Genomic DNA, 7,205 nt, shown 5'->3' with positions numbered 1-7,205 from the left:
ATATCATAGATGTCATTCCTCTTCACTATATAGAGTGCCTACTTATTCATTTTTATAGCTGCATAGTATTCCATGGTATAAATGTACTCCAACACTTCGCTATGGATGGGTTTTGGTTATTTTCAGTCTTTTGTTTACAGTGTTCAATGAATAGTCTTACACATTTTTGTTTCACACACATGTAAGTATGTAGGGTAAATTCCTAGAACTGGAATTTCTGTGCTAGAGAGTATGTGTGGAGGGTTTTTTGTTTGTTTTTTGGGTTTTTTTTCCTTGTTGTTGTTGTTGTTTTTTGAAACATAGTCTCCCAGGCTGGAGTGCAGTGACACAATCTCGGCTCACTGCATCCTCTGCCTCTTGGGCTCAAGTGGCTCTACTGCCTACAGCCTCCTGAGTAGCTGAGATTACAGGCATGTGCCACCATGCCCAGCTGATTTTTGTATTTTAGTAGAGACAGGGTTTCGCCATGTAGGCCAGGCTGGTCTTGAACTCCTGGCCTCAAACAATCCATCCACCTCAGCCTCCCAAATTACTGGGATTACAGGTAATTTAATCCCAGTAATTTGGGAGGCTGCACCCAGCCAAGAGTATATGTGTTTTTATTATGGATATTGGCAAATGGGCCTTCATAGAGGTTTGGACCTATTTATTTTCCCACCGGCAAGATATGGAACTGTAGGAGCCATATCTGATGCTGAAGCATCTCCTAGACCTGGATCAACAGGCCTATCTGCCATCTGAGGAGCATCAGCTTGTTTCAATAACATGGCCTAGAAGGACCAGGTGGGCTGCACCCCCTAGAAATAGTGACCACTTTCCATACCTGGAGCCAGAGAGGAATCTGCATCTTGATTGGTAGCCCAGTTCACCAAAGTCTCAGCCGGAGAAGGAGACACCTTTCCACCAACTGTTCCAGTCTCCGACTTAATGAGGCTGGAACTGTTTGATGGATGAGAGTCCTTTTAAGGAAACTGATCCTTTTAGATTGTAAAAGATAAAGATAAAAGGATCAGTCTCTTTAAAAGGACTCATTGCAGTGAGTATAATCTTGGCTGCAATCCTTCTGATTGGAATGGAAGAGAACTGATGATTGAGGCAAGGTATTTAGGATGGCAGGGTCTACCATGAATGATAGCCTGAACATACATAGCATTTTACAGGATGCTTGTGTTAGAGAGTTATAGTTAACACATGGAAGGAGACAGCAGGAGACAAAACTTTCTAATGAAAATTAACGAATGAGCATTAATTAAAATTGCTTACGATGTGGTGAAAGCTAAATACCAAAGCCAGCACCACAGTGATTTTGAACGTGTTTTATTTTTAAACCTGATAACATTTGATGAAAGTTTTAGTGATTCTGTGTTAATGGATTTCCTATCAGGTCCCTCCCCACAGCCACTACTCCAGTTACAATCCAACGCCTGGCACTTAAGATCCTCATTATATCTAGTCCTACCTTATAGCTTCGACTTCTGTTTACTTTTCTCCTTCCCATATGGGCTCTGACCAAAGTCAGTATGTTAGGATTCTTTAGGTTGCAAATAACTAGAAATCAACTGGGGCTACCTGAAGCCTCAAAGGAGGAGGATGTTATTAGAGGGATATTGGGGTGTCTCATGGAATTCAGGGGCTATGATACATGCTCACAGTGGACTGGGACCAGGTCTTGAAGGACTTTGGGAAACCCAGATTGTTTTTTCCTCTCCATCTTTCACCTCTGTTTCTGTCTTCATTCTGGCCCTGCCTTTTTAAACACCTGATTGCAAATCATGGTTACTGTCAATTCCATATTTTACATATGTTCAGTTTCCATCACCCAGACAAAAGCTGTCTTCTCTTTCCATCTTCAGTGTAAAATTCCTGGGGTAAGGATTCTTATTGGCCCAGGTAGGTGAGGTGCCCACCCTTAAATCAATTGTAGGCAGAGATGTCGGGTTTTATGAGAACCATATGGATGGAGTGGCTGGAAGGGCAGGAGAACAGCTCCCGGAGGAAGGGTTTAGTGTTTGTAGAGTTCCAAATCTTACCATTCTTCAATGCCAGCTCATGGAATCAGGATTTTGGAACTGAGAAGGGTTTAGGAACTCACCTAATCTAAAACCATAAATGGAGAATAACCATCTTTAATTACTCATATCTTATAACTCAGTCACATTTTTTTTTTAGCACATTTACTCCAAATTTGTCATCCTAGCTTTCCATACACCTGCTTTTAATTGGCTGAATATAGCCACACTTTGCCATTTTAAAGAAGTTTACTTCTTAGGTTTACTACTGCTCCAGGAAGCCTTATGTTATGCTTCAGAGCCTACCCACTGGCTTGGCTTGTTATCAGTGCCTGTGTGTTTATTTTGTTTACCCCATAGGCACTATTCCCTCCCTTTGCTGAGGACAGAAATGTCCTTCTCTAGGGGTGTGTCAGTAGGCATAGTCTCTTGTCTAGCTAGACATTTTGTCGAGTGATTTTTTTTTTTTTTTGAGACGAAGTCTCGCTCTGTCCCCTAGACTGGAGTGCAGTGACGTGATCTCGGCTCACTGCAACCTCTGCCTTCCAGGTTCTAGCAATTCTCATGCCTCAGCCTCCCGAGTAGCTGGGATTACAGGCATGCACCACCATGCCTGGCTAATTTTTTTGTATTTTATAGTAGAGATGAGGTTTCACCATGTTGACCAGGCCAGTTTCACACTCCTGACCTCAAGTGATCTGCCTGCCACGGCCTCCCAGAGTGCTGGGACTACATCCGTGAGCCACTGCGCCTGGCCTGTTTGATTTATTGTATTGACATCCCAACACTTTTTTTTTAAACGCTAATTTTATTTGTATTATTTATTTATTTATTTTTTAAAGACAGGGCCTTGCTCTGTTACCTAGACTGGAGTGCAGTGGCCCAATCCATAGCTCACTGCAGCGTTGAACTGTGCTCAATCCTCCCACCTCAACCTCCCAAGTAGTTAAGACTACAGGCTCACATCACCACGCCCAGCTAATGTTTTAAATTTTCTGTAGAGATAGGGGCTCACTTTGTTGCCCAGGCTAGTGTCAAACTCCTGGCCTCAAGTGATCCTCCCACCTCAGCTTCCCAAAGTGCTGGGATTACAGGCATGAGCCATCGTGCCCAGCCCCAACACTTCTTACTCTATATCTCTATCTTAGAAATCTTTCCTGAGCTCCAGATCATTGTATTCAGTGTCCAACTGGGTATCTCCACTTGGCTATCCCACAGTCACCTCAAAGTCAATATGTCCAAAACTCAACTCATAATCTTTTCAATAAAATCTGTATTCCATAACCCAGGAAGTGGTACCACCATCTACCCAGTTCTCCAGCTTAAATTTCTTCCTCTCATCCATTACCTCCCCCAATCAGTCACCAAGTCCCGTATATTCTCCTCAGTCTATCTTTTTCTCTCCATTCCCATTACCAATGTGTCAATCAGGTTCTTAGCACTTTCTAACTGCTTAAAAGATTCCAAACTGGTATTTCTATTTGTGATTTGGATTAATCTCTCTAGCCTCCCCACTGCTTCTAGAGTAATCATTCTAAAACATATGTCTAATCAAACCACATCATTGCTTGGAATCCCTCAATCATTTCTCATAACTTTAAGATAAAGGTAAGCCTGAGCAACATAGTGAGAACTTCTCTCTACAAAAATTTAAAGATTAGGCCGGGTGTGGTGGCTCATGCCTGTAATCCCAGCACTTTTGGAGGCTGAGGCAGGTGGATCACCTGAGGTCAGGAGTTCGAGACCAGCCTGACCAACATGATGAAACCCTGTCTCTACTAAAAATACAAAAAGTAGCCGGGCGTACTGGCACATGCCTGTAATCCCAGCTACTCAGGAGGCTGACGCAGGAGAATCGCTTGAACCCAGGAGGCGGAGGTTGCAGTGAGCTGAGATTGCGCCACTGCACTCCAGCCTGGGGGACAGAGCGAGACTTCGTCTCAAAAAAAAAAATTGTTTTAAATTAGCTGGGCATCGTGGTGCATGCCTGTAGTCCCAGCTACTAGGGAGGCTGAGGTGGGAGGATTACTTGAACCCAGGAGGCAGAGGTTAGAGTGAGCCAAGATTGCACCACTGCCCTCCAGCCTGGGTGACAGAGCAAGACCCTAAGACAAAAAAAAAAAAAAGGTAAATTTCTTAGTACAGACCAGTATAGAGCATTTCATGTTTGTCTAGAAGTGGCTCCCAAATTTCCACCCAGGCATATTTTGCTCCAGCTATAAAGACCTTATGGTTCCCTAAATATTCCATGGTATTTCATGGTTTCTGGTCCTCAGTGGTGGAATTTTCTCTTCTTTTTTTTTTTTTTTTTTTTTTTTGAGATGGAATTTCTCTCTGTCACCCAGGCTGGAGTGCAGTAGCACCATCTCGGCTCACTGCAACCTCTGCTTCCTGGGTTCAAGCAATTCTACTGTCTCAGCCTCCCGAGTAGCTGGGATTACAGTTGCCTGCGACCATGCCTGGCTAATTTTTGTATTTTTAGTAGAGACCAGGTTTTGCCATGTTGGCCAGGCTGGTCTCAAACTCAACCTCAGGTGATCCTCCCTCCTTGGACTCCCAAAGTGCTGAGATTACAGGTGTGAGTCACCGTGCCCAGCCCAACTTCTTTATTTAGTTAGTTCCCACTCATCCTCCCAGATTTAGTTTGCATCATACAAGGAAATGACATGTGATACACCTCACAAAATGTATGAGTATTTCTTGGATGAGTCCTTGAATTCTTGGCTGGATTGACTAAAGAGATAAGCCTTATCCTATAGGATTTGAGACCAGAAAGTGACAACATGGGGTTTAAATTTTATAAAATTACTATGAAATCAGTTTGGGAGAACCACATCTCAACATGAGGCAATAGCCCAGTGCAATAACTTACCACTTCAATTTGCTTTACATTGTTATTTGCTCCACGTCCCTCTTCTCTTCTTATCCTTGCTACCATGTGCTTAACACCTTCCAAATTAAAAAAAAAAAAAAAACTCTAATCCTTGCCTCAGGCTCTGTTTTCTAGAAGACTCTGGCTAAGACAGGCATAGAGCTTAACCCCAGTTTACCAATCAGGATCAATTCCTGTACTTATGTTTCAGCTATTAGGGAAACAGACTTCCTTTTTTCCCACAATGGACACAAATCTGAAAGGCTTTCATGGTCCTGGAAGCTACTAGCAGAGGAAGAGGAGGGAGGCTGCCTGGATATGGAGCAAACACAGGAGAAACAGAGCCAAGAAATGGAAAGAGAAAACTCCTTGACACAAGGGTTCATAATGTACCATATCCGAAGCTGCCTTCTTTTAGCAGAAGCATGCCCCAGTCTTTCATCCTTAGCTCATCCTCACCCCGCCCCCCCCAGTTTCCTAGTCTAGGGCTACCTCCTCCTGCTTTCTCCGACTAAAAATGTCCCTTTCAATTGCAAGAAATTGGAGTTTGACTCAAGAGAGAGGCTGATTGTCATATAAGGAATAGAAGATTCTCAAATACAGAATATTGTCAATGGAGATCTCTTGAGCATGTAAAGAGTATGCCGATTATTGCTCCTATACCTGTGAGAACACAATTTGAGCAAGATAAATTCTCTTCCTTTAAGGCTCTGATACTCTAGAGCAGCACTGTACAACAGAAATATAATAACACAAATGCAAACATATATGTAATTTTAAATTTTCTAGCAGCTACATTAATACAACAAAAAACAGCAAGTAAAATTAATTTTTTTTTTTTTTTTTTTTTTTTTTGGACAGAGTCTCACTCTGTCGCCCAGGCTGGAGTGTAGTAGTACAGTCTTGGCTCACTGCAACCTCTGCCTCCCGGGTTCAAGTAATTCTCATGCCTCAGCCTCCTGAGTAGCTGGGACTACAGGCACATGCCACTATGCCCAGCTAATTTTTGTATTTTTAGTAGAGATGGGTTTTGCCATGTTGGCCAGGGTGGTCTTGAACTCCTGATCTCAGGTGATCCACCCACCTTGGCCTCCCATAGTTCTGGGGTTACAGGCATGAGCCACCACACCCAGCTTAATTTAAAAATGTTTTATTTAACTCAGTTTTATTAGTCTGTTATCATGCTGCTAATAAAGACATACCCGAGACTGGCTAATTTATAAAGGAAAGAGGTTTAATGGACTTACCATTGCACGTGGCTGGAGAGGCCTCACAATCATGGTGGGAGGCGAAGGAAGAGCAGGCATGTCTTACGTGGCAGCAGGCAAGAAGCTTGTGTAGGGGAACTCCCCTTTATAAAACCATCAGATATTGTGAGACTTATTCACTATCACAGGAATAGCACAGGAAAAACTCGCCCCTATGATTCAATTGCCTACCACTGGGTCCTTCCCATAACATATGGGGATTATTAAAATTCAAGGTGAGATTTGGGTGGAAACATAGAGTCAAACCATATCACCGGTATATCCAAAACATTATCATCTCAACATTTAATCAATGTAAACATTATTAGTGAGTTATTTAACCTTTTTTTTTTTGTACTTAGTCTTCAAAGTGCTTGCAAATTTCATAGCACATTTCATTTTGGACTAGCCACATTTCAAGTGTTCAAGAGCCACATATGACTAGTGGCTACTGTATTGGACAGTGCAGCTCTAGGAGTAATCACATAAAGACTTACTCTGATATATGGAGGACTGCAGTCAGTACAATGTTACAGGTACAATCCTGTGCTCCAAAAGACCAAGGAGGGAAGAATGGACACAGAGAAAAATGGGCCATTTGTGTCTAACAGTATTTTGATGGTTACAGACCTGGAGGTAGAAGAACCAAATCAATGACTTTTGCATACAGGTGGGCCTTAAGGACTCAGACTTCCTAGGATAGCTTTTGGGGGAAAGGGCATTCTTTTCTCAGTTTTGAGACCCACAGTCTTTAGGCTGAAAGTTATGTTTTGGATATTTATTTTCCCCACAAATTCCATGACTGTTTCTAAATCTCTTCTGCTTCACTCTACCCAGTGTCATTGCCCCTCAAACTCCATTTGAAGAGTGGTCCATGTGTGAGGGGGCTGGGGAGGGGTTTTCCTGGCATTCAGTTTACATCTCAAGTAAGAAAGGTTATGTTGGGGAAGAGGCAGAAAGTTTTTGTAGCCTCAATCTAGAAATGCCTTCTCATATCTCAGTGGATTAAAAAGCATTTCCTCAATGATATGGTTTGGTTGTGTCCCAACCCAAACCTCATCTTGAAGTGTAGCTCCC

Source organism: Macaca fascicularis, chromosome 1 (genome assembly GCF_037993035.2).
Source record: "Macaca fascicularis isolate 582-1 chromosome 1, T2T-MFA8v1.1".
NCBI classification, from domain to species: domain Eukaryota; kingdom Metazoa; phylum Chordata; class Mammalia; order Primates; family Cercopithecidae; genus Macaca; species Macaca fascicularis.
Note: the sequence above shows the minus strand (reverse complement) of the source record.